We start from the raw sequence: 7,356 nt of genomic DNA, 5'->3' as shown, positions 1-7,356 counted from the left end.
TTATGCCACAGGTTCTCATCAACATCGCATTGAATGTTTTCCCTTGCAATGCACCGAGGGAAATACCTCCTTGCATGGCGCATCCATCCCTGGCAGTCCTCTGCACCTATTGCCAGGCAACCAGCATTCATTGCCTCCAGGAGGGGCATCTGCTCATATGGCGGGTGATCATACACCTTCCACCTCCAAGCAGAGAAGAACTCCTTGATTGGGTTCAGAAAAGGGGAGTATGCAGGAAGGAAGTGCATCATAATATGAGGCTGTGCTGCAAACCATTCGTTCACAAGGCGAGAGTGATGGAAAGCCACATTGTCCCAAATTATGACATACAGAGTCATGCCAGGCCTCAACAGCCCTCTCGCTTCGGGTGGAATCAGTATTTCTTTCAATGAATCAAGAAATGTGATGAGGCGTTCTGTATTGTATGGGCCAATGGTTGGTATGTGGCAAAGGACCCCATCATTGGAGATGGCAGTACACATGGTGATATTGGCACCCCTCTGACCTGGCACTGTGACAGCGGCCCTCTGCCCAATGATGTTCCTCCCGCGTCTCCTCACTTTACAGAGGTTGAAGCTGGCTTCATCCACAAAAATGAATTTGTGATGTGCCCCCTCAGCTTCAAGCTCCATTATTCTCTAAGAAAAAGAACAAATTCATAAAGCAAATTACAGTATTCCAGTCGCATGTAACTATAGTAAACAAGGTATTACAATAACAAAATCTGTACCTGCACATCCTGGAATCGTGCCTCCTTTACGATGTCAGAGTTTCTTTGAAATGGAACTCGGTACAGCTGCTTCATTCTGACATGGTGTCGTTTAAGGACTCGATCTATAGTTGCCAAACTCACACTGTTTATATTTCTAAATGCTCCCTGATCTGCAATTACTGCTGCCTGGATTTCACGCAGTCTGATTGCATTGTTTGCCACTACCATATCTACAATGGCAGACTCCTGTTCAATACTAAATATCTTTCCTCTGCCACCAGTGTGTGGTAATGTGTGGATCCTATAAAGTAAAAGCAAAAAGCATGTCAAAATTGACATTACTGTATGACAGTCACATAACTGGGATTGATAAAACATCTGCATTACTGTAGACACAGTTTGATCTGCTAACAGGGCAATACAGTAAAGCTGAAATACACAGTGGTATACATTACAGTAACACTGTGAATTACCTGTTCTCATTCCGAAAAAGCCTGACAATAGATGCCACAGTGCTCCGAGTCAGAATGGGCTGGACCCTTTGTCCAGCCTCTCTGAAGGACAAGCCATGATTGATGACATGGTCAATAATTGTTGCCCGAATTTCATTTGAAACTTGAGCTCGATTTTGTCCTCTTGCTGCTGCAGCTCCTCCACCACGCATACGGGCTCCTCTTCCTCTGGCCCCTCTGCCATGGCCTCTTACTCTATGGCCTCTTTGATCCATGCTTGCAAATAGCAACACAGAGGTGGCATCTTTTATAGATGGATGAGGACTGATTGCTGATTGAAGAGTTGTGCAAATTAGTTTCACACAGGTGCATTTTGAGTTTGAGGTGAGTTTTCTAATTATGCAAGTACTTTCTATCAGCTGTGAATAGATGTTTTCCTTTTGTTCACCACAGTGAATCCAATAGAGTTCATGGTCTTTCAATGAGATCTGTGGTAACTGTTTTGACAAAGGGTGTGAAAAATGTGTGAAACAAATGAAAAAGTGTTAAAACATTTGCAAGAGAAGACTTCTGCTGTGCTAATAATGTGATGATGAAGATAAAGCGGATCCCAGTTTCATTTAGTGTGTCTTAGCAAATGAGAAAAACTGTAACATATTAAGAATAAAAAACAGAGTTGACGGTAAGAATATAAAGAAAATAGTGTACAGTATAACAATACAATAGAATTTACAATTTTACAAAAAATATACAATATCGGTCAATAGACTGAGATTTTAGGATTTAAATATGAGTACAGTGCAAGGCAGATCAGTGCAATGGTAATATATTAATAACAATATTGTAATTATTATTGAAATACACATGAGGTAGATGAGCAGAACAGTGGTGGTTGACTTTGTTCAGTGTAAGGGTGGGGGCTATTTCTGAGTGTTCAACAGAGTGACTGCTTGGGGAAAGAAACTGTCTCTGTGTCACAGTTCCCTGTATCGCCTACCAGAGGGAAGGAGGTTGAACAGTTTGTGACCAGGATGTGAGGGGTCTGCAGAGATTTTTGCTGTCCTTTTCCGGACCCTGTCCTGGATGGAGGAAAGGTCAGTTCCAATGATCCTCTCTGCAGCTCTAATTGTCCGTTGCAGTCTGGCCCTGTCCCGTTTGGTGGCTGACCCAAACCAGACAGTGATGGAGGTGCAGATGACAGACTGAATGATGGCTGAGTAGAAAGTGGTCAGCAGCTCCTTAGGCAGATTAAACTTCCTTAGCTGTCGCAGGAAGTATAACCTCTGCTGGGCCTTTTTCTGGACAGAGTCAATGTGGGGAGACCATTTTAGGTCCTGTGAGATGGTTGATCCCAGGAACCTAAAGGAATCCACAGTGGCCACTGTGTCGTTGTGATTAATTTGACTGATTTAAGCAAATCAATATTTTAAGAGTAAAATTCTTTCACAAGATTTTTTTTATTTTATTACATACAAGTTTTTTTTAGATAAACAAGAAGGAATGAAAATCAGAAGTTTGCTTCTGCAGCAGAGCAGACTGTCTGAGACACGGAGATTGCTGTTAACAGAACACGAGCCAACTGCCCGTGCTTGTCCACTTGTGCTGCGTCGGCTTTAAAACAAACGACCCTGCTGGAGGCAAGTTGCTTTTCATGACAAAGATGAACAAAGTAAAAACTAGGGCTGTCAAGTGATTAATAGCTGAATTTCTATAGTTAATCGCGATTAATCGCATATTTTATCACATGATTAAAATACTATTATTTTGCATTGCAGAACAGTTTTTAAGTACATAATAACAATGGAAAGCATTTTTTACCAGTGTATCTTGATTGGGAATCAAATGAATGCAAAGAAAGTTACTTTATGAACTTGATTTTAAGATTTGTAATTATTTATTTACTGTAAACAAAAGAAAAATGTGTGAATCTGTCATTATTGCACAATTCCTCCAAGTACCTAACTAAAAAACTAAAAATCCCTATCCTTACTAGAGTCAATAATGTAGCTCAGTGCAAATTCTTTCAGGAAGACCTAACAATAATCAGTCTCTCCTATAGCGAATCAGCTCTGGAGGCGTTCACCTTCTGATGAACGAATTAGGAACGGCCAAAGATTCCACAGGCCAATCTCGTGAGATTGGCCTATGTGCTATCAGCTGTCATTTCAGGAAAGCGTTGTGTTGTCAGTCGGACGGCTGTATGGCGCTCGCTCCTTTGCTGTTTTGTACTTTGCTCTGCTGTCTCGCTATATGTCGGATTTCGAGTCTGATCCCGCATCGGACCCAGGTCCTGATCTCTACTCGTCGCCGGCGGCAAATCCTGCTTCTTCAGATGGCGTCCGCAGGAGTTCTCACCTGGCCAATCTGCCCGTTCCCGATCCGACCATAAAAATCTGGTGTCCGGGGACGGGTTCTCAGCTGTGTTCAAGTCCGCGGATCCCAGGTTGTGCAAGGAGCTGTCCATAGGGCAGTTCTTGGTTGCTTTCGGGTTGTTTCGGGACGTTATTTGCTCTGTGTACCCAGGTAGGAGGCCAGAACTGGATGCCTACTTAGCGCTGATTGGGGATCTGAATCTGAAGTATGGAAGGAATGTGTTCTTTCAATACCACAAGGCGTTCTCCAGCAAGGCTGCGTTGCATCTCGCACGGTCCAACGTCCGGGTGGACTGGTCCACGGTGGATCTCGAGCTCCTCGTGATGCTCATGGGCGGTGCGCAGGTCATTTCATGCTCCACCTGCGGCGCTCCGGGCCATATGGCCTCCCTTTGCCCCATGGCGGCGTTTCGCCTGGGCCCCAGTGCCGCCTCTCAGCCCCCTCGCCGTGGTTCCCCGCCCGGCATGCCCTCCCGCGGACGACAGGTTTCTCTGAATTACAATCCTCCCATTTGCAATAACTTTAATGAAGGTGTCTGTTCTTTTCCCAATTGTATTTTTCTTCATGTCTGCAGCGTTTGCCGGGATGCACACCCCTGTTCGGTCTGCCCCCGGCGGACGGGCCCACCTCGGGCTGCCCGGCGGGAGCCTCGGCCCGAATCAAAGATATTATGACTGTTCATCCATCCACTCCATTAAATCTTCGTAATTTTGCAAATGAATTGGCTTTTCATCCTGACTCTGTGTTGTGGATCACCTGCTCTCCGGGCTTTCTCATTTAGATGAGTTTGTGCATTCTTCTCACTCGCTGCGGTTTTCACCGATACTGCCCCTTCCGCGGGTTTGGGGGATTTTTTCAGGACCAGTGGTTCGCAGGCCACTGGCCTCCCAATTTCTCCCAGTCCGATTCCTGGATTCCTAACCCCTGCATGAGATCTACCCCACTGCCATAGCCTGCCGCGTCTGGGGGCATCACTGGAAGCGCAAACGCATGTCAGTCATGTGTGATAATCAAGCAGTTGTCAGTATAATCAATAGAGGGCGCTCATCGTGTAGCAAAATCATGCCGTTCATGAGAAGCATCACATGGTCCGCGGTAATTAATAATTTCATCATCACCGCCCGTCATGTCCCCAGGCATTTTAACAATGTGGCTGATGCGCTGTCTCGTTTTTACTTTCAGACTTTTCGAAGCCTCTGCCCGTCAGCCAGCCCCGTCCCGGTAGAGCTTCCCTCTCTCTAAGAGCTAGCGCTGCATTAAATCTAAACCCCTTGCAACATTATCTAGAATCTTCTAGGATGTACATGAGGAAAGGTCTAGCGGCTTCCACTCTTAAAACCTATGATTTTGCCTGGCATACATTTTCTTTATTCTGTGTAATCATTCGTGTACCTCTCAGACCCGTTCTTGTTAAAAGCATTTGTGCCTTCATCTGTTATTGTACCGATACTCACAACTTCAAGGTGCAGTATACTCGTGGGTTGATTGCAGGTATTCAGTTTCATATAAAATGTTACGATCCATCGTTTCCAAGCCTCCTTTCTAATCAGGCTACTAAATTGCTGTTGAAAGGCGTCTCTAAAGCTCACCCTTCTTCCCCTGACCTCAGGCAGCCTATCACTCTCAGTATTCTACATAAACTAGTGTCGACACTCAGGATGGGGGATTTTTCCCTTACATAGACATACTTCTGGAGTCCGTTTTCCTGTTAGCTTTCTACGCATTTCTCAGGTGCGGTGAATTTGTTACTCCTTTTAAATCCTTCAACCCTGATAGTGATATTACTTTCTCTGATCTGGCCTTTCATGCTAATCATTACTGCTTACATCTTAAGCATTCTAAACGCGGAGGAGCTTGCTCAGTTATTGTCGCCCATACAGATACACTATTTTGCCCATTTAAATCCATGTTGAACTATCTTACAGTAAGGCCTTCTACTAACTCCCTCGTGCCTCTGTTCATTATTTCGGGGGTTTGTCCCGTGTCTAAAGGGTGGTTTAAGCAAGATCTGGAAGCAGTTCTCCTCAAATCTGGCATTTCACTGCAGCATTATTCAGGGCATTCATTCAGGATAGGGGCTGCAACCACGGCGGCCAATCAAGGAATGTCTCGGACCTCGCTGCAAAGGCTGGGTCGGTGGTCTTCTTCGGCTTACGCTTCATACATTCGTCCTGACGTCGATGTCGTCCTCACCAATCAACGATCCCTAAAGCTGTAACCCGGTAAGCTTGGTATAAACTGTGGCGGTGTTTTTATTGGGCCACGGGTGGCATGTCTCACATCCACGGAGCAATCTCGTTCATGTCGAACTAGACATATAGTTGTAATGGTAAAAGAAGATGGTTTATGTTTACGGCTACATTGCCGTAAACGGCGGAGATGCCTTGTTTTCCTTCATATTTACCGGCCGAGATGCAGTAACAGCATATAACCGGTGGTGGTGTAATTCTTCAGTAGCGTTCACTTCGATGGGAATTCCTGTTCATATAGTACTTAAAATAGATAGCCTAATCAATAGATTTAATTAAAAACAAATACGGAAGCTATGTTACATTATATGTACCGGCCCGAGTTGCCGTACCGGCGGAGATGCCGTGTTGCCGGCTTGAGTTGCCATACCGGCGGAGATGCCGTGTTGCCGGCCTGAGTTGCCGTACCGGCGGAGATGCCGTGTTATCCCGGCCTGAGTTGCTGACACCGGCCTGAGTTGCCGATGCCGGCTTGAGTTGCCGAAGCCAGCCTGAGTCGCCGATGATCGAAATACGGGCAGTATTTTGCATGCTGTTTCAGGTACGGATCACTGCATTTGCTTTTCTGTTTCAGATCCGTGCCACACAGAGGTAAGCTACATATTTTATAAATTAAAATCGTATTTAATTTTCGTGTGTACTATTTCCTTCATGTTCCAATTTCAGTCACGTTTTGGGGGTTTCATCATGGTTCCCTACCCCTATATTAAATGTATTAATATATCAAATGTATTAATATAACGATGGAGTTCAATCTCCAATACACTGTACAGAATATGCTCTTGTACAATAAATCATTTTGCATATCTGCAAACAGTCTCTCCTGATTGAAATGTAGCTCAGCGCAAATTCTTTCAGGAAGACCTAATAATAAGCGAATCAGCACTGGAGGCCTTCTGATAAACCAATTAGGAACGGCCAAAGATTCCATAGGCCAATCACAGTGTCACAACACTGTTTTAAAAGCTGCTTCTCTCCCTGTGCTATCAGCTGTCATTTCAGGAAAGCGTCGTCCCTCCTCCTCCCCTTCCACCTCCCGTCCTAGTGATTCTCTGGCTGTCACTTCAGTGTTTCCTCGGTCTGGTCTTCCGGCCCTTCTCCACCGCCACCGGTGTCTGGATTCCATCGGGGGGTTACATCATGGTTCCCTACCCCTATATTAAATGTATTAATATATCAAATGTATTAATATAATGATGGAGTTAAATCTCCAATACACTGTACAGAATATGCTCTTGTACAATAAATCATTTTGCATATCTGCAAACAGTCTCTGCTGATTGAATAGTGTTTAGTAACTCCTAAATAATGTTGATTACTCACTGACGTCCAGTGATCACCGGTTAATGAGACAGCGTTTGCAGCACTTTGCAGCTGTTCCAGTTGGGCTGCTTTCTCCGTGTTGTACAGGCTGTGTATCTGTGAAAACTACTGTCCCCCTCGACGGCAACGAGACAGGTCAGACAGCCCAGTCTCATGGCAGTTCGTGAAAAACAACACAGGACTTTCACTCGGGCAAGCGGGGATCGCGTCCCGCGTGTGGCATTTTGTTTCCCGTAGTCTTCCTAAT

This window comes from Sander lucioperca, chromosome 10 (genome assembly GCF_008315115.2).
Source record: "Sander lucioperca isolate FBNREF2018 chromosome 10, SLUC_FBN_1.2, whole genome shotgun sequence".
Classification (NCBI taxonomy): Eukaryota; Metazoa; Chordata; class Actinopteri; order Perciformes; family Percidae; genus Sander; species Sander lucioperca.
The sequence above is the reverse complement of the archived record's forward strand: the minus strand, read 5'-3'. Positions refer to the sequence as shown.